The sequence below is a fragment of the Terrapene carolina genome, unplaced genomic scaffold (genome assembly GCF_002925995.2).
Source record: "Terrapene carolina triunguis isolate 2854851 unplaced genomic scaffold, T_m_triunguis-2.0 Scaffold58, whole genome shotgun sequence".
Taxonomy (NCBI): Eukaryota; Metazoa; Chordata; order Testudines; family Emydidae; genus Terrapene; species Terrapene triunguis.
This window is the reverse complement of record NW_020664409.1, coordinates 37,914,462-37,935,693: the sequence shown is the minus strand read 5'-3', so window position 1 is coordinate 37,935,693 and position 21,232 is coordinate 37,914,462. Positions and strand designations below refer to the sequence as shown.

At 44.3% G+C, this 21,232-nt stretch overlaps 1 protein-coding gene across 2 annotated transcripts in view; it reads left to right on the top strand.

The window, feature by feature from the left end:
• The first annotated feature begins 7,491 nt into the window (after nucleotides 1-7,491).
• CHST9 (carbohydrate sulfotransferase 9) overlaps nucleotides 7,492-21,232 on the top strand; it is a 255,515-nt gene continuing 241,774 nt past the window's right edge. For both annotated transcript variants that reach the window (XM_026647334.2, XM_026647332.2), the window contains exon 1: nucleotides 7,492-7,692. The gene's annotated coding sequence lies outside the window, so the exon portion shown is untranslated. The remainder of the gene's footprint in view (nucleotides 7,693-21,232) is intronic.

Here is a 21,232-nt window from a genome sequence, read left to right as displayed (position 1 = left end):
TGTTTAAATGATCAAAATCAGAAAAAAATGAATGGTGACATACTGAGAATTCCTGAGCACTGAACCAATAACAAAGCACACCTCTTAATTCTCCTTAAAGCCTGTAAGAAAAACAAGGTAAAGTTAGCATTTGCTATTTTTCTTTCTCACAGTTTTGATCCTCTGCCCATTACTTTGAAGGCGGGGTTGAATAAAAGCTCAAGTGAACTGACAGCACCTTCATTATTGAAAAGGTCACTTGTGTGGGGGAGGGTTATGCTAAAAGCTAGAGGAGAAAACTTGAAAATCAAACAGAAGCAGACAGGGAAGAACCTGTTAAGTACAAATGAAGTGAACAAATAGACCCAACAGGAAATTCTGAGCTGAGGCTGTTGCCCTTAACCCAATTGCTTGTGCATGTCACTATAGAAATTCACTGGATCTAACAATATTAGTGTAACAGTATTACTTATCCTTTTAGAAATTATTCATCCCCATACTAAGCCATTGATAAAATATACAACTGCCTTTTTTAATTTTTAAAAACATATATCACAAGTTATCACCTATCACTTTAAATCTGGCCTCTGGTTGGGGCTCTGAGACCCTTGGGCCAAAAGCATTTGTGTTAAAGGTAAATAGGATTTAACCTTCCATGTCTCAGTAGTTTGGGTCCAGACTCACTGATGCAAAAGGCTACAGTTCCAGGACAACAGCAACACCTTCACTATTCCCAAAGGATTATGTGCCAGCTGTGTCCTATAGCTCAATAGTGCTGACAGCTGTCACTGAGAACAAGCCTGTTTCCCTGATCTTGCAGTGTGGTGGTGGTGGTAGGAGACAACCTGATACCCTCCAATGTTTCAGGTTTCATGGCAGACAGCAGCTTATACAAGGCACCTCTCCAAAGAGCATGATAAGAGGAGTGCATACCCAGAAGTTCACTTATCTAGCTTTTCCTATGGGACCCTTCACTGTGGAATTTGTCCTCTGAAACAGTGGGAGGGGGAGAAGGCCATCAGGCTTCATTTTCAACATTAAAGGTAAGGGATGGGGGAAGAGAAAAGAAGAGTTCTAGTTACTAAAGTGGTAGGTTGGGCGTGTATGTATGTGGGGGTGTTGGGATCCCTCTTGGAATTTCAGGATATTTGTGCCTGACCAGCCTCTGCAAACTGAATTTCAGGGTTAGTCTGTGATTTCCCCTCATGAACTAAACCTGACTGGTTTCCAAAAGCCATATTAAGTTAAGAGACGGGCCTGAGGCATAAAGTTCACATCTGACTTTTCTCAAAGTTCAGGGGTTCCTGCATCCAGCGTTTTGGTTTGCCCTATTAGGGAGATGAAGGCCAATCCCCTGGGCATGGCTTTCTGTTGGCTCTTATTACACTTCTTTGTAAAGTGAGCAAGTATGTTTTGCCATTGCTGGTAGCTACTCCAAGATAAGGCAGAGGAGGAAGAAATACCATTCCCTCCCCACTCCAGCACACACTGCAAGGGTGGTGTCTCTTATTAGTAACAAGGAACTGGTCTAACAGGTTGCCATTTTCTGACTGCTCCAACCCCACAGCCATTGGTGTAAAGAAAAAGCCCCTCCCAGCTAACTCCATAGCTCCTCCTCCCACCTTACTGGCTTGTTTTGACCCTCAATGAGGCCCAGAAAGGAAGGTGTGGACCACCCACCATGCCCCCATACAAGGTTGGGGTGATGACTCTCCAGACCCTGCTAAGGCCATAAGAAGGCAGAGTCTCCTGGGCCCTACCCTTACAGACTCAGGAGCTGATGATGAGTCTTTTGCAGTCCCTCTGCATCAGGCCTGGGAGGGTGGAGCTGAAAAGTCTCCCAGAAGTCCCACTAGGTCTGGGTGATTTTTTCCCCCCCACTGTCTCTGTCACTTCCCCACTGTCTCTGTCCCTCCCCACTCTAAACTTTAGGGTACAGATGTGGGGACCTGCATGAAACACCCCCTAAGCTTATTTTTACCAGCCTAGGTTAACAGTACACTGCCACCACCAAGCGTTAACCAAATATTTAGGGAGAGCCACTTGGAACTCTGCCTTCCCCCAAATATCTCTTAAGTCCCTAACCCCCTTTCCTGGGCAAACTTGAGAATGATTCCTCCCCCAAGCCCCTACACCCCTTTTCCTGGGTAGGCTTGAGAATCCCCCTCACCAGTTAGTCCTGGTGAACACAGATCCAAAACCCTTGGATCTTAAAACAATGAAAAATCAATCAAGTTCTTAAAAGAAGAATTTTAATTAAAGAAAAAAAGTGAAAGGAGTACCTCTAAGATTAGGATGAAAGATAGTCTCACAGACAATCAATTTAAAACCCAGAGGGTTTCCCTCTGGGCAAAACTTTAAAGTTACACAAAGAACCCACATTTATCTTCCCTCTTATTTGCAAAAGAACCCACAAACAAGAAAATAAAAGTAATATAACACATTCCTTCTCTAAATACTCACTACCCTATAGGAGTTGGATGGTTCCTTCTTTCTCTGTTTCCAGCAAAAGCACACACAGCACAGACAAAAGACTTCCCCCCCTTCCAGATTTTAAAGTGTCTTGTCCCCTTATTGGTCCTTCTGGTCAGGTGTCAGCTAGGTTATGTGAGCTTCTGAACCCTTTACAGGTAAAAGAGGAATTAACCCTTAACTGTATGTTTATGGCAGTCTCACTTACCAGGGCCTAAGGGGAAGTAAAGAGCTTTATGATGGTGGTGCTGGTAGCTGTATGACTGAATCATGTTTGGGGGCTATCTGTGTGTAGGGGAGGGAGACGGAGTGGTCTGCGTGTGACACACTGAGTGAGAGAACGCTGGGAGGAAGAAGGGGAGAGAATGATGTGAAAGGTGTGTATGTTGGAGGAGAGAGAGATTCAGGGAGTGGGTTGGGAATAAGCAGGGGCTTATTTTAAAAGGGAAAAAAATCTCTTGATCTCTCCTTTCACCATACCCACCACTTAAGTACTCTCACTGGGCCTCTATGGTTAATTTACCTTCTGGGCCTACTTCCTTAAATTTACCCCAGTTAATGAATTTTAAAGGATTTTGTGAAGGGGGGGGCATAGAAAATTATTGGCTGGAAGGTTTTACTATCTCTTTCATCAGCTTAGTAGGAAGTTAAAGAAAAGGAAAGAAAAAGTAGTTCTCTCTTTCTCGGTAAGACCTCTATATTTTTTTCTTTTCAGAAATGTTCTGAGCTGAATATTATAGCCAGGGCCCCATGAATTCCCTGATTCTGCAGCCGCAATTACTATAATGAGATTTTCATGCAATCATGGCTCCCCCCTTCCTCCATTCAACAATCTTTCACAGAAGAACAGACATGTCTACTCAGCAGCAGCACTCTGCTCACTCTTCCTGGGTTCAAGAAGAAAAATCTGTGCTGAGATTACTTTGTTGAAGCTTTTATACTGGCAAAGCCTCATAAATTAAGACTTAAGGCTCACGCAGTGTGTGTTTGCATTCTGAGCAAACTACTGTGGTCTCCTCTGAGGCTTTGGAAGGCTGCCGAACCAATAGAACCGGTGCAGTTCCACTGGTTGGAAAGAGAACAGAACATGTGCAGAACGTCTGCACACCGTGCGTGCAGTAGAATCTGCTCTGTACAGGCTTCCTCTGTGAACCCTGAACAGCAGCATTTTGATAGCAGGACAAAGAGAGGCTAAGGAAAAGTGGGAGTAGACTGGTGGATCCAGCAGCACAAAAGATCTTTGAGGCACTGCCTTGCCAGACAGTGGGAGAATAGCAGCTTCAGGGGATACTACAGTCTTAAGGCTGCCACTCAGAAGCCTTACAAAGAGCATTGCTCCCCACCAGCACCCATGAAAATCTTCTGCACCTGGCCTGGTTTCTTAGGCAGCAGGGCCGGCTCCAGGGTTTTGTCCACCCCAAGCAGCCAAAAAAAAAAAAGAAAAAAAGCTGCGATCGCGATCTGTGGCAGCAATTCGGCAGGAGGTCCTTCGCTCCGAGGCTGAGTGAGGGACCGTCCGCCGAATTGCCGCCGGATACCTGGATGTGCCGCCCCTCTCCGGAGCGGCCGCCCCAAGCACCTGCTTGACAAGCTGGTGCCTGGAGCCGGCCCTGTTAGGCAGGGAGTGGGGACAGGAAGATTTGGGTCTGACCTTGCTCATAGTCTTAACCTTGATTTCATTGGGAACAGCTGCAAACCCTAGGACAAGGTTTTTGATTTCATAAATTTTCTAGCAGGAGAGTTGTGATTAATGTGGCACATATGGCAAATATTTATTTTCCAAACACAGGTTAACTCTGTAGTGGAACAGTGTAGAAATGGAACATGCTGTACCATTGGGGATGCTGAAATATGAAGTGACACTGAATAACTGTACGTGTGTGTATGTTTCTTTCAAAAATGTAATGTAAATTATAGGTTAAATGATATAGTAAAATCACAGAGATTCCCTAAAGAAATATTTATTTTGCAGATGGTTTATATGTGAAGAGGATCATTCTTTTTATAGAAAAAATATAAAGCAGAAAAGGGGGCTTCTGAGAAATGAACCCAGACATTGTTATCAGCGTAAATGACTCAAGTCAGAATTACTATTGTTGTATCAGCTGCTGGGGCTGAACTGTTTTCAGTACTCAACTTGCTGAAGCTCTTAGACTATCAGGGGGATCACTTTTCTAGGAGACCCTTCAAAGCTGATGCTTAAAGCAATGCCACTGTGATGCTCGTAGTCATCAGCACCAAACAGAGTGTGGCAGACCCAGACCAGTGGAGTACAGGAGTCTGGTAGAGGGCAAATATACTGGTCACTGGATGAGTAGTTTTCTGTTCCCTGAGTGACCAGAGCAGGGGCTGCACTAGAGTAATCAGGAACCTGCTAGAACCAGTTAAGGCAGGCAGGCTAATTAGGACACCTGGAGCCAATTAAGAAGAAGCTGCTAGAATCAATTAAGGCAGGCTAATCAGGGCACCTGGGTTTTAAAAAGGAGCTCACTTCAGTTTGTGGTGTGAGTGTGAGGAGCTGGGAGCAAGAGGTGTAAGAAGCTGAGGGTGTGCTGCTGCTGGAGGACTGAGGAGCACAAGCATTATCAGACACCAGGAGGAAGGTCCTGTGATAAGACTAAGGAAGGTGTTTGGAGGAGGCCATGGGGAAGTAGCCCAGGGAGTTGTAGCTGTCATGGAGTTGTTACAGGAGGTACTATAGACAGCTGCCGTCCACAGGGCCCTGGGTTGGAACCCGGAGTAGAGGGTGGGCCTGGGTTTCTCCCAATTGACCTGGACTGTGGGTTCTTCCAGAGGGGAAGGTCTCTGGGCTGTTCCCCAACCCACATGGTGAATCTCTGAGGCAAGAAAATCTACCAATAAGCGCAGGACCCACCAAGATAGAGGAGGAACTTTGTCACAAGAGCCAATAGTTCACAACATGAACCTGACTGTGAGGCTACTTGGAGTCCAGAAAACTACAGATTTTTTTGCCAGTCTCAGCAAGCTCCCACCTCCTTTTCATTAATTAAGTAACTTTACTGATTTGCTGAAAAAGATACATGATCTCCACATATTGTCTGGATACCAGGCTCCCTCAGCAGATATTTCTGTCTAAGGGCTTGTCTACACTACCGCGTAAGTCGATGTAACTTACGTTGCTCAGGGGGATGACAAAATCACCCCCCTGAGCGATGTAAGTTACGTTGACTTAAAGCGGTGTCTACACTGCACTATGTCGGTGGGAGACACTCTCCCACCGACATAGCTTCCGCCTCTCATTGAGGGTGGAATAATTATATCGACAGGAGAGCAGTCACCTGTCAACATAGTGCATCTTCACCAGACGCACTACCTCGGTAGCATGGTAGTCAAGACAAGCCCTCGGTTATACTTCATCGTTGCAGTATCATAGCACCCTGTAAGTAGTATTGGCAGAATTCAGGGTGTGTTTTTAAAATAATTTTCATGGACGATATCAATGTTTTATTTTTAAGCACCTTTTTATTTTTATCAACTAAAATTATCCATTGTGCACAGATATGGGGGAAGGGTTCAGACAATAACTATTTAATGACTAGATGTTGAGATTCAAATGGTTAAAACTTTATAACCATTAAAACATAAACTGTCAAAATATACAAAGTAAATATCTTTAAATCAAACTAAGTCCTTAAGAAGCATTTTTCTTACTTGGTCTATCTGTACATTTCTTTTATTATTGATGGAAATATCTCTTTGTGTGTGTGTGTGTGTGTGTGCACGTGCTGAAATGGACATTTACTGACATTTGCTGATAAATCTAATCCTTCCAAGCCTACATGTGAACAGTAAAAATCTGAGACCTGATTCTTGCAACATCCCTGTGAGTTAAGGAACTTTTATTAACCTCCTTATCCAGACAGTAAACTGAGTCACAGGGAGCTTAAGTGACTTGCCCAAGAACACACAGGAAATTTGTGATTGAGCTGAGGACTGAACCCATATCTTCAGGGGCCCAGTTCAATTGCTTAACCACAATGTAGAGATATGTTTATGAAAGATTGTGATTTGGAGATGCTCCTTCATAAGGGACCGTGTTGAGTGTGGGAATCTGGAGATGTGCCTTGGAGGGGGAGTTTGGGAACACCACGTGGCTGTTTGCAGCAGTTCACCAGAGATGCTCTCCAGTTTGTTTTAATTAACATTTTATTCCTTTCTCATTCACTAGCTTGTTATTGAATGAACCCCAAGATTGTTACACACAAGACCATTTGTTTTTCTTCTTCTTAGAATTTAGCTGAAAGGCCTCATGCAGTAACCATCTGCATATCTTAACCCCCTGCACTTAATAATTAAGAGTTGACAGAAATGTTTTATGCAGAGTGATTTAAGGTTGGGGAGGGGTTGTGGCTAGTGCAGGGGACCTGGGCATCAGGATGCCAAGGTTCTATTGGTGGCTGTGCCACTGACTTGCTATGCAAACTTGGGAAAGTCACTTAACTGTCTGTTTCTGTTTCCCTCTAACATGTACTTCAAAGACATATTGTAGTATTTAAATAATATTTTTAATCTGCTTTGAGATCTTTGGATGCAAGATGTTATAAAAGTGTGAAGTGTTCAGCTTTAAACTAATTACAGTCCTCCCTGACTCTAGCAGTATAGTAGCTTTAGAATGACATTTATATGTATGTATTGAAGCTTCTGACACAAGGTTAAGGATTCTGGAGGGAAACATGAAGAGCACAACTGTACTTACAGGAGAGAGCCAAAAATGCTTCCTATGGTTCTATAGTGACTTACGGGAGCTGAGCCTTCTTTGTCTCAATGTTTTGCTGCTTGTAAATTTGAAAATAAAATATCGTGTATAGAGGCCTATAATTCTGTTCTGTACTATTTCTCACCTTTCTCCCAGTCACAATAATTTTCTTTGATAACAGAGTAGGGCAATGATATATAGACAGTGTAAGTAAATAAATACACTGTGCTTGTCAGCATTTTGGTATGTCTGCCAGAGAATAAAATCAGGCTGCTCCTTTATGCTCAGTAAGTGAGGGAGCAAAGACTTCACACACCCACAGACAAAGTCACAGGCCACTTCTAGAGCCAGAAAGAGAGGGAAATGAAGACAAACTTGGCCTCCTTTTGTCACCCTTCAGTATTCTTCATTTCTCAAACTCCACCTGCCATTTTCAAAGCAGGAGAATCTTCCCTCCCCGCTGCTTATTCTGAAAACTCCAGTGGACCCTGAACTCTTCCATATATCTCTGTGAATTCATCAGGGTGAGTAAAAGGTTTTAAGTTTTCTGTGTGAAAGGTGACCTTGCAGTGACTCCTACAGAATGCAATAGTTGCTATATTTACTCTACACTCCCAGTCACAGCAGTGTTGGGGGAGGTTTTTAGCTGAATTTTCCTTTTAAGTAGCCAGCAGTCAGTATAGAAACAAGTTTTTCTTCTCTTTGAGATTTGGGTAAATGATTCAGATTTGAAGATGGCTTTTTATATTCCTATTCTCATTTCTTCCCACCTCATGCAAAGGCAAAATATAATCAGCCTTTTTTAATTTCCTAGGATGAGCTAGGAAGGGTTGTGGCAGGGTGTGTATTTTTTTTTTACAAAAGGTAAATCTGCAGTGGCACAATGCACTTATTAGCAATATTTTTCCCCACTGCATTATGTCCTGGAGTTTCCCCAGTCAGCACAGATGAATATTTCATATTTTCCAATTTTACTGTATATAACTGGAAAAAGGTTAGAGCAAAGTAAGATGGAATTGAAAGGATTGTCCATTCCTTAGGTCAATAGGCTAGGGCTTGGGATACCTGTGAAGTCCCTGCTCTGTCCCAGACTTCCTGTGTGACCTTGTGCAAGTCACTAGCTTTTCTGTGCCTCAGTTTCCCATCTGTAAAATGGGGATGATAGTACTACCCTACCTCACAAGGAATAAGTACTAAACATTGTGAGGCAGTGGTGATGTTGAGGCCATACAAATATTCAAGAGATGAGAATGAGCTTAAAAAGGGACATGCACTCGAGAGTACCAACAGTGTTAGTCAGGTTTTCAAAAGCCTCTCGTGTGTGCCAATATTAGTTACATCTGATTTTGTTCATTCAGAGTCCCCCATCCTCAAAGTTACTTTGCATGTATGGAATTCTGCATCCCCACAGAGCTCTACTGACAGCAGGATTGGGGCCTAATAATATGAAATTCGTAGGCCAGTGTGGAACACTTCTGAAAAACCCACCCTAACTCTGTTCCTGCTGAAGCCAATGGTAAAACACCCATTGACTTCATGGGAGTGGAGTTGGGCTAATGCTGTATGCTTTTGAAAATCCTACCCAAAACATGGATTTTCTCTCTTTATTATTGCTGATGTACTCTGATATCTATATCAAAAGATGCTGTTACCTTTCTAATCAGCCTGCTTCTTGGAAGGAACATCATGTACCAAAACCAGAATTTGCAGTAATAAGTGAGGCAGGAGCATAGACTGATTTGAAAGAACAATGTTTCTGAATTTCCATGGCTGGCTGGGGGGGAGGTGGAGGTGTTGCTGGGTGGAGGTTGCCCAGAGGCAAAAGTGGCAGGACAGGGTGGGTTGTTGGGGTGGGGGGTGCACAGGGGAGAAGGTAGCTGGTCGGTGGGTGTTGGAGGGGGTGGCGCTGGCTGGGGGAGGGGTGCCCGGGTTGCTCCCACATACACCATTCCCCAGGCCAGGCACTGGACCTGCCCACCCCCCGACGCTCCGCCGGCCCGTGCGGCTTCCTGCAGCCTGGCTAGGTACCTTGCAGGCGGAGTAGACACCCAGCTTCTCTGCCCGAAGAGCAGAGCGCAGCTGTGCCTTCTTCCCTGCGCCGTGGGCCGAGCCGGGCTCTCTGCCGCCCCCGGGGCTCTCAGCAGTGGCACAGGCAGCCAGCCCCCCTACGCCTGAACCTGCTGCCACCGCCTCTGAGAGCCCCAGGGGCGGCGGGGAGCCCGGCTCGGCCCGCGGCGCGGGGAAGAAGGCGCAGCTGCTAGCGCTAAACCCTCCCCTTCCCCGCTCGGCCGCCAGCTGCTCCCCCTGGGGGAAGGACTGGCCACGCCGCGGCAGCCCCTCTGGAGCCGGGAGGTGGGGAGCAGCGGCAGCCTTGTGCTCCACTGTTTAAAAAAAGTGTTTGGGGCACCGCTTTTTGGCGCTCCCAACCACTTAGCGCCCTAGGCGGCCGCCTAGTGGTTGCACCGGCCCTGCTTGGGGGATCCATCACCAGAACCCACAACTTTCTTTAATTGCTGTAGGTCAATGCAATTCTCTGTACTAGCTCCCAGACCCTCTCTCTTCCCCCCACTCCTCCCCCAAAGCCTTTCTACACTAGCTGAATAACACTCCTCGGAGGTCTCCAGCTGGCCACTGCAAAGTCTTTCCAAGTCTACCATTCTCTCACACAGCCTCATTCACTTAACAATGTTCACCTGCGAAAGAAAGGCGATTAAATGGGGTCTTGAGAAGGCAATGTTGGAGAGATTATACCCCTCACTTTCATGCCCCCAGGTGGAAACCTATAGAGCTTTCATATGAGGTGGTTGGGTGCCCTAAATGTGCATTTCTGCATTTAATGTGCTGAGACTTCTGCTAAGTTTAACTTGACTTTGAATCTACTGTATTTTACCCTAAATTACTGCTTATAATCTCAACCTTAGCTCCGTTTAATACAGCTTGTGTCTGGGAATATGTATATATAATAATGATTGTCTTTTAGGTAACATTCATTTTTTCAGCTTCCCACATAGACCTTGTAGAGCAGTGGTCTCCAAAGTGGGGTGCGCAGGAGGATCCTTTGGTGTGCGTGGCAGGAGGAGCGCCGCCGGAGCAGCGCCGCTTTTTTTTTTTTTTTTTTTTTTTCCCCTCCCTCAGCAGTTCGGCTGGGAGCAGGGGGTGCGTGCTCAAAAATTTTTTACTGATGGGGTACGCGATCAAAAAAGTTTGGAGAGCACTGGTGTAGAGGAATGGTAATTCCATTTCACTGAGGCCACATCTACACGACAAACCTAAAATTTACACAGTAATTACTGCAGTAGTTCATGTCCACACTGCCCTCCTTCTGTCGGTGGTGCGCATCCATACCAGGAGCACGTCCACTGACTTGAGAGGAGCAGTGTGGGGGCACTCTGAGCCCGGGCAGCAGCCCAGCAGGGAGCGGCGAGCCCTGGGCGCGGGGAGCCCGGCTGGGAGCAGCAAGCCCGGGCCGCAGGCCATGAAATTGGCTGTTGGCTGTCATTCTTGTCAATGTAAGTAACAGTGTCTGTATGCCTTAACTACACTGACATAAGCCCTACACCTCTTGTGGAGGTGGAGTTATTCTGTCAATGTAGTAGGGCACTTACATCGGTGGCAGCAAGGCTGTAGTATGTACACTGACATATTAGTTTGACGTAAGCTGCCTTACGTTGACCTAACTCTGTAGTGTAGACCTGGCCCGAGGATTTCAATCTTTCAAAATTCAGTTTCAGTTTCGTTCAGTTTTGGATTGAAAACCAAAATTTTTGAAATTCTCCTTGAAAGGCAATGGAGCCCTGGCTCTTCAGCAGCGAGTTTAAAACAAATACAAGGAAGTTCTTCTTCATGCAGCGCACAGTCAACTTGTGGAACTCCTTACCTGAGGAGGTTGTGAAGGCTAGGACTATAACAGCGTTTAAAAGAGAACTGGATAAATTCATGGTGGTTAAGTCCATTAATGGCTATTAGCCAGGATGGGTAAGGAATGGTGTCCCTAGCCTCTGTTTGTCAGAGGATGGAGATGGATGGCAGGAGAGAGATCACTTGAGTCATTGCCTGTTGGTCCACTCCCTCTGGGGCACCTGGCATTGGCCACTGTCGGTAGACAGGATACTGGGCTAGATGGACCTTTGGTCTGACCCGGTACAGCTGTTCTTAGGGTCTTATGTACCAAGTGGACTAATTAGAGCCACAAAGGATGGAAGGGAGGCTGTCCTGGAGCTGCAGAATCTACCTGAGTTCCCAGCCCCAGGCAGTGCACTTAGCGGGTTGTTGAGGAGCTGTGCAGGCAAGCAATGGAGGAACTTTGTCAGAATCAAACAGTCTTCATGAAATGTTGCCACTCTTGCCAAATCAGTACATTCTGACAAAATTGTTTTGTTGGAGTTTTTCCAACCAGATCTATTTCCATGTTATATTTGTCCCACAATATGTTGAATTGCAGGTCTTGTTTTATTACTGTCTCTCAGTGGTTGCATTTAAGTGCATTTCTTGTGGGAAAGATTATTTGAGTATACTGAGCTACACCTTGTATTCGGATGGCAAAATTGGGCCTTAAAACAAAATTATGGGCACAATCATTTCTAACAAATATTTCAAATGGGTTGAAACTGATAATATTTGTCTTTATAAAGCTTTGGCGATATGGCAATCCGTAATAGCAGAGCCCTTGATAATCCATTTTTAGTTCATAATTTGCTTATTTGCTACTTGCCACTAGAATTCAATTAATTTAGCATGCTGCTAGTAAAGTGTGGAATACCTTTTCATCCTCTGCCATTGGTAGTCAGAATATCGAGTGTATCAGGGTTTCTTTCATTTCTGTCTTCCCCATAACTTCACAGCTACTCGGTTAAGAAATGAGTGGATATGTTAGAGCAGCCATGATGTTGGCAATTAGAAAGCTTTGGATTAATTCAGACCTTTTATAAGACAGGATTCCCCACAGGGTGGTCTTAAAAGAAATCTTGAACATAAAAATGTGCTGCAATGGTTTCTAGCCTATAGCCAGAAGAGGCTTACATCTTCACAGTCCTAATTTAATTTTGCCCTCACATGCTTACTTTTGCCTGGCTTGCTCAATACATTCCTAGCTACTTCAGATATGCAAATGTTGCTTCACTGATGGACATAGATTAGTTTGGCTACTGAAAATATTTCTAAATAGAGTACAGAACTGTGCTGATATCGAGATGGGGATTTATTAGGGATGGATGAAGTGGTTTGCATAAAATAAGAACCAGCCTAAATTCTGTAGGATGTTTCAGAAGTTGGAAGGTGTGTAGTCCATTTCAGGCTCATTCCAGAGCAGGGATATGAATGTGGGTCTCTCATGTCTAAGGCTTGGTCTACACTTACCCCCCAAGTCGAAGTAAGGTACGCAAATTCAGCTACGTGAATAACGTAGCTGAAGTCGACATACCTTACTTCGAACTTACCGCGGTTCAGACGCGGTCCACACGCGGCAGGCAGGCTCCCCATCGACTCCGCGGTACTCCTCTCGTTGAGCTGAAGTACCGCAGTCGACGGCGAGCACTTCCTGGTTCGATTTATCGCGTCCAGACCAGACGCGATAAATCGAACCAGGAACTTCGATCCCCAGCCGTCGAACTACCCGGTAAGTATAGACCAGCCCTAAGGTTAGTGTTCTAACTATAAGGTGTGTAGTGAATGGGGCAGAGGATTTCAGTAAGAGAAAGGGTGGACTCCTCATATAGCAGATATTCTTGGCAAGGCACTGAAACCAGCTGTTCACTGATGGTCACTAATTGTATTTTCTATTTTTGGGTGCCCAATTTAAGACCCCAGGGCTGAGCACTCACGTCTGCAACTGAAGCCAATGGGCATACAAAATATTATGTAATGCTAATAAATATTCTGAAAAACCAAGCCCATGGCATCTCAGACCGGGTACCCAAAATTAATGGATGCTTTTAAACTCAGTTACTCCATCTGTAGAATGGGCATAGTAATACCTAATCACCACAGAGGTTTTGTGAAAATAAATTAAGTATTGTTAGTAAAGCACTTGGATACCATAGTAACGAGTGCCATAGAAAAGCTCAGGAGCAAATAAATAATTCAACCTTCAGAACAAGGTTTGAAAAGTGTGCAGTAAATAAGTCATGGGGCCACACATTGACTGATGCGGAGAAAACAAAATATTGAGTAGTTGCTCATTTAGTGAGCATCATCCAGCCTGTGCACTGAATGAGGAAGAGATCCTGTGGGGAAAAATAGTATGTGATCATGTAATTAATGACGGTATCATTAATGCATACACACAAGGGGGATGAATTAAGGTTGCATAGGCAACCTTAATTCTGGCATTTCCTAATTTTTGAGTGCTGAATTTGTAACCTTAATGTTCTTTTAACATAGTTTTGTGTGATTAATGCTATATGAACAGCACAAGCGGCTCAACTCTGAAGCAGTGTTCGCAAGTTATCTTTATCAGTGTGCAAGTGTTCCTCTTTTTGACAGATTTTCACACCGATACGGTTTGCTTTCTTGGCACTTAATCATGCATGAAGCATAAACAGGGTAAAGTGTTCTTCATTTCAAAGTCCATGAATGGTAATCTTGCTGGCTGCTGTATAGGCCAAATAACTTAGGATGTTACTAATTCTATTGGTTCAAGTGGTAGGCTTGTAAGTCTCATGTGATAAATGCACAGATCTTTGTATGCTCATGTTGGTCTTTGCCACCTGGACCTGTCTCAAACTGCTTTTGCACACTAAGTCAGCAGATCTGTGTAGCTGTGTTCGCACCCACATCAATCATCTTCCTGTCTACAGTCCCTATCTAAGCAAAGCTCCCATTGACTTCAGCAGGGGTTTTTTGTCTGCGTGTGGACTTCAGGATTTGGCTCTGTATTAATAGCAATTGGAAACAGTGGAAATATGAGCTGGGTATAACAAAATGTAAAACATGACTAATATTTTAAAATGTCACATGAGGCCTCCCAGTGGTCTAGTAATACATATGTAAAGAAATGTTCAGTGATAACATGAGCTATCTTCTCCATTTCTACAAGGTCTCCTGCCACTGTTAACTTCTAATTGCCTTGGCCTACTACAGTAGACATGTATCAGAGGGGTAGCCGTGTTAGTCTGGATCTGTAAAAGCAGCAAAGAGTCCTGTGGCACCTTATAGACTAACAGACGTATTGGAGCATGAGCTTTCGTGGGTGAATACCCACTTTGTCGGATGCATGACTGTATCCGACGAAGTGGGTATTCACCCACGAAAGCTCATGCTCCAATACGTCTGTTAGTCTATAAGGTGCCACAGGACTCTTGTCTGCTTTTATAGTAGACATGACATTCACATGACAGATTATGCTGGCCAAGAAAAAAGCACATATGTCACAACTGTGAATAGTTGCACCTCATACAAGTAATTTCTTTAAAGTAATAAAGGGCTGCCTGTGTGGAGAGAGATGTTGTTGTTGTTGCTGCATTGGAAAGAAGGAGGGTAAAAGATACTAGCAGGGATGAAACAACTATATTTTCTTTGTATTTATGGTATCAAGAGATCATGTACCCTGTTAAAACAAAAGGGATGTAAGTTCAAAATGCACAATACCACTAATGATGGATGCATTTTTATGATTGCAGAATTTAAAAAATTAAGTAGACATGTTAGCATTTATGGTAAATGCTATGTTCATTTAATTATGCTTTTACTTTGTAAATGGCCTCTTAGCAGAGTAAAAAGCATGAGCTGCTACACCTTGAGCAGAGGGACCAAGTCCTGTAGTTGGGACCAGGTTTGTAGAGCTCTGTGCAACATAACACACACAGCGCCCTCCACCTCTCTCACTGGGTCCTCCATCTCTGTGCATGTGTTACTCCTTCGCTCCAGCCATCCCTGCAAACTTTCCCAGCACTGGTAGCAACCTATCTTACCCTCTATAGCCTTTATTGACGCCCCTCCCCCCCCAAACACATGCATGGATCAGGAAGCCAGGAGAGGGAACCAAAGCACACTTTTCCAAGCAGGAACTGGGGAGAACAGTCAAGGAATTAGATATTTGCCACAGAATTGGACAGGATAGTGGATGGGGAGTGAGGGCTGGATCTGTGGCTGGCAGGACGTGTGTGGGTTTATGTTGCAGAGGGACCTTAAGTTTAAAATAAAGGATGCATAGGCCTGAAACCACTGTTTCTATTTTAAACTTTTGTCAGTGGAATCCTTGCTATCTTGACTGAAATGCCCGCTAAAATAACATAGATGGTCTTTTGTTTTGTATATAACCCTAGGTCCTCTGATCATTTAGGAATATCCATACTGGATCAGACCCAAGGTCCATCTAGTCCAGGACTCTGTCTCTGACAGTGCCCAATACCAGCTGCTTCTGAGGGAGAAAAGTGGAAGGTAGGGGATAAATTCAAATTGAAATTGCACCTTCTCATCCCTAACAAAAGGTTTGTTTCCTCGCTTTTCCCTATATCCACAAGTAGAGGAAGGTGATTTCTAAAAGCCCTGTGGTGATGGTTCATCAGCACCCAGAAGTGTGCTAGGCCCTGCATAGAGTGATGAGAAGTCTGCCCCAAACAGTTTATAGTCTAGACGTTAGATGTGGTAGTGTAAGTGAGAGTGACAGTTGGCAGAAGGCAGATGGGTTGAGGAAGGAGAGAAGTTACTTATTACTTATTGAGGCATGCGATTGTGTGACAGCTGCCATGTTGGTTGGTATTGAACCAAGCACCTCCAAAGCTAAAAGCATGCGCCGCTGCGGTTTGAATTGAAGGACCAAATCCTAGAGGTGGGAGCTTACCTATACTATACTATACCTATACTATACTGAATAATCCACATATGCCTATTTGTCTTCTAGCTTCTATTTCTTGCTTTTGTCTAGCTACATTCAGTACAGTGCATACAAAATAGGTAACTACAAACATTCTGTTAATAGTCTGCTTGTATGTCCAATTACCCATTTTTCTCATTTAGATACCACTTGAAACACAGAAAGGTGTGGTTTTTTGCACACCAGGTGCACACCTCAAATTTTACAGGTTCAACTTAGGCAACATTCTTTTAAAAATTGACACCTCCTCTGCAATTGATAGAACACAGATCAAAGATCTTTTGTGTCATGAGGCACTGAAATACCATCAGGTAGCTTCCAATGCCCAAAATACCCTTCTGAACTATGTAATGCAAAACCTGTAAAGTAAGATGCCCGCCTCTGCACGAGTTCAACAGACTCCCAACCACTTTACTCCAGATGTAAGATTTATAAATCTTACATTTATTTGAAAAATTCCTACAATGATAATGATGGGATGGGGGTAGAGTGCAGAGGTGAAAGTAGAAATAGGGACTTACCAGTACAGGGCTGGGAAGGGGTCAGAGCCAGCCCGGGCCTGCCCTGTACCGGTAAGTGCCCTCCCCCTCCCCCGCTGGGTAGCAGCAGCAGCTGGAGCCCCCAGCTGCCACTGCTACCCCAGGGCTCTGGGGTCTATTTAAAGGGCCCAGGACTCCCCTGCTTCTACCGCCCCGGCCCTTTAAATAGCCCCCGGATCCCTGGGTAGCGGTGGCGGGGCTCCAGCAGCTATTCAAAGGGCCCAGGGCAGTAGAGACAGCGGGAGCCCCGGCCCTTTAAATAACCCTTGGAGCCCCGCTGCCACTACCCCTGGGTTCCAGCGGCGGGGCTCTGGCAGCAATTTAAAGGGCCTGGTGCTCCAGCTGCTGCTGGGACCCCCAGGCCCTTTAATGGCCACCTGGGGAAGCCGGGCCGCCCCGGTATGGCAAACCTGGGCATACCGGCTTACTTTCACCTCTGGTAGAGTGGCAATTATACAACAAAATACACATGGCACAGTCTTCTCTCATGATTCAGGAAGTATATTTTTATGACTGTATAGTAGGAAGGGTTTCTTAGAATGTAATCAACTTCCCTCTGCAGTGTAGACTATTTATCAGATTAGAGTCACAGATTGTATGGCCAGAAGGGAACACTGTGATCACCTAGTCTGATCTCCTGTATAGCACAGGCCATAGAACTTCCTCAAGATAATTCCTAAGCAGATATATTAGAAAAACAGCCAATCTTGATCTAAAAATTGTCAGTGATGGAGAATCCACCGTGACCTTTGTAAACTGTTCCAATGGTTAATTACTCTCACCTTTGCAAAATTGTGCCTTATTTCCAGTCTGAATTTGTCTAGCCTTCCAACCATTGGTTTGTGTTATACGTTACTCTGCTACAGTGAAAAGACCATTATTAAATATTTATTCCCCATATAGATACTTAAAGACCGTAATCAAGTCACCCTTTAATCTTCCCTTTGTTAGACTCAATGAGCTTAGTCTATTTAGCTTATCATTATACGGCATGTTATCTAATCCTTTAATCATTCTTGTGACTCTTCTCTGAACTCTCTCCAATTTATCACCAGAACTGTGGGCACCAGAAATGGACTCAGTATTCCAGCAGCAGTTGCACGAGCAGGCCCGCCGACAGGGGGGGGCAAAGAGGGCAATTGTCCAGGGGCCTCGGCGATTTAAAAGGGCCCAAGGGCGCCTGGCCGCAGCCGCGGCGCCGAGCCCTGGGCCCTTTTAAATCACCTGGGCAGGCCACAGGGCTCCTAGGCGCACGCGGGGTGGTACCGGCGGCGGCAGCTGGGCGGGCACATGGAAGCCCTGGCCGTGCCGGAAAAGCGGGCCCATCAGTGCAGCTGGCAGCAGCTCGCTGGGCACCAGCCAGCGCGGGTGCAGCACCATCCAAATGTCAGGCAGACCGTATCCGCCGCTTGTGCATGTGTGCACCAGCTGCCACACATGGTCCAGCTCCGCCCCCATGTGGCGATGCCACGCTGGGCTAGCAGCCATGTGGGGCCCAGCTCCAACCTTGGGGCCTGGAATTGCTGTCACCGACCTGTGCACCAATGCCAAATACAGAGGCAATATAACCACTCTCCCCTGTTTATCCATCCCAGGTCTGCATTAGCTTTTTTGGCAATAACATCACAGGGAGCTCTTGTTCAGCTGATTATCCAACACGATCCCAAAATCTTTTTTGAGTTACTGCTTCACATGATAGAGTCCCCCATCATGTCAGTATGGCCTACAGTCTTTGTTCCCAGATGCATACATTTACTTTTAGTTGTATTAAAATGTATAGTTTGCTTTCATCCAATTTACCAAGCAGTCTAGATTGCTCTGAATCAGTGACCCATCCTCTTCAGTTTTTACCAGTCCCACAACATTTGTGTCATTTGCAAACTTTATCAGTGATGGTTTTATGTTTTCTTCCAGGTTATTGATAAAATGTTAAGTAGCCTAGAGCCTAGAACTGATCCCTGCAGAACCCCACTGGAAGCAGACCCACTCCATGATGTTTACAGTTAGCTGGTTTTTAATCTGTTTAATGTGTGCCATGTTAATTTTATGTATGTAGTGTTGCTGTAGCCATATTGGTCCCAAGATATTAGAGAGACAAGGTAGTGAGGTAAAAGTTTTTTATTGATCAAATTCTGTTGGTGAAAGAGACAAGCTTTTGAGTTTACACAGCACTTGAAAGCTTGTTTCTCTGACCAACAGAATTTGGTTCAATAAAAGATATTACCTCACCCACCTCATGTTTGTTTTATATCATTCTAGTTTTTTTTATCAAAATATTGTGTGATACCAAGTCAAATGCCTTACAGAAGTCCAAGTATTTTCCATTAATACTATTATCTTTATCAACCAAACTTGTAATATCATTTAAAAAATCAAGTTAGTTTGACAGGATCCATTTTCCATAAACCCATGTTGATTTGCATTAATTACACTAACCTCCTTTAGTTTATTATTAGTTGAGTCCTGTATCAACTGCTCCATTATCTTGCCCATTGCCCTAGAAGTGGCAGCAGGTATCCCATTGGCAAGATAATGTCATGCTAGCAGATCTATAATTACTTGGGTCACTCCAATTACCCTTTTTAAAAATTGACACATTAGCTTTCATCCAGTCTTCTGGAACTTTCCCAGTGCTCCAAAACTTATTGAACATCAACATTAGTGGTTCAGCCAGCTCTTTTAAAACTCTTGGATGCAAGTTATCTGGCCCTGCTTTTTTAAAAAAAGTCTAACTTAATAGCTTCTATCAAACATCCTCCAGAGATACTAGTGGAATTGAAAGAGTATTATCACCATAGGATAAGACTGCATCATCTGGTTTTTTTTTTCCCCCATAGAGAACAGAAAAATTCATTGAACACTTCTGCCTTTTCTGCATTATTATTGATCTACCATTTCCACCTCATCATGGACCAGTACCATTGTCAGGATTCTGTTTGTTCCTAATATATTTTTAAAACCTCCTTCTTATTATCCTCAACTCCGCTAGCCATAGATTTCGCTTTGTGTCCCTTAGCTTCCCTTATCAATTTTCTACAATTCCTAACTTCTGATTTATATTCACTACTGTCAACTTCCTTTCTTCCACTTGTACATTTTTTTTATTTTTTGTTTTTATCTTTCACAGCTACGTTCACTTCTTCTCTAAACCATGTTGGATTTTTAACTAGCGCAGTCTTCTTCCTCACCCTGTCCCCCCTGCCTCCAGTGTGAGGGAGTCTTGCTTGTGCTTGGCTGTGTCTCAACTCCCTAACACCATCAGCCTGTTAGCCACTCAAACACTCCCCTCTGGGCAATGCTAGCCCTTACTTTGCCTTGCAGGTTAATAATAGGTGCATCCAGTCCCTGAGTCCCTTTGAAATGTTCCCCTGTAGGGTCCAGCCCCTTATCCTCTCACAGAAATACCAGGTCTGCTGTCCCCAAAGGAACAGTGTACACACCAGCTTGTATGATTCAGGATCAGTACTTTGCTTAATATCACAACACTTAAATATATTTGGCCAGTTGGCATTAACACATGCTTGGGTCACAGGCCCTTTCTCCCTAGAAGTAGCAGCAGGTGTTCCCTATTTCTCTTCCCCACCCCCACGAGACAGAGGTAGCGGATATGGAGAGACTGTAGTGCTTACCATCCATGATCTGGATGTGTCTGCTTGGGTGGGTGGTTCAGGCCTGCTGCACTCTTTTTCTCCTGCCACACACCGTTCTCTGCTGGGGTGATGTTGGCTGGGTTCTCCACTGTTGTTCATATGGAGCTGTTCACACCTCTCAGCTATTGTTTTGGGCCCTCTGCAGTCTCAGGTAGATGTCACTGCACCAGTTACACCTGGGTCATATTTCTGAGCTTTTCTGTTCACCCTTGGTGGCTAAAGACTTTTTTAATGGAAACTTAGATTCTGATGTGTAATCACATGACTCCATGAGCTGGGGCCCTAGTATTGGCTCTAGAGTGGCACTACCAATACACATTCCCCAAACAAGAAATGATCCCCCTCGTAGTTTAGACATTTGTTGTTTGCTTCTGAATCTAATACTCATGAAAGTGGTAGAATTTTCTAAGGGCTTCCCTTACATCTTTATTAGTTCATTTTAGCATGCACACACAGCTCTACAAATGCATCTTAATCCTGATCTCAGTATTCCAGTACTATGTATCTCTGTTGAATCTAGGCTGTAAGCACCAGATTCACGTTTACTTGTATGTGGTGGATTCTCCATCACACAAAGTCTTTATAAACCACAATTTGAGATCTTTCTAAAATCAACCACAAGATATTTGTGTTTTTGCAGGAACTGCTGAGTGAAATTCTATGTCCTTCATTGTACAGGAGGTCAAAATAGATGAATGCAACAATCCCTCTGGCTTTAAAATGGATGACTCTTTAGAATTACTTTAGAAAAGGGCTAGCGTACTCTGCCACCTCATCAACGGGAACAATCTCTTTCCTGTATCCTTATGCTAAACCTGAACACTGTAACATGACATGGGTGTTTCATTGACATAATAATTGAAGCAGCATTTTTTCCAAATTAAGAAAGATGACTTTGTAATAACTGATTTTACTATAAGTAAATAAAGGGTAACTATAAAACCCACAGCTCAAGGCATTGCATGATCCATTCTAGAGCCTGATATGCAGAAGTTTGAGTCTGCTATAGCTCCCTACAAGAAGAGTAAGTCTTTCAGTTCTCACAGCAGATACTTATGCTTTT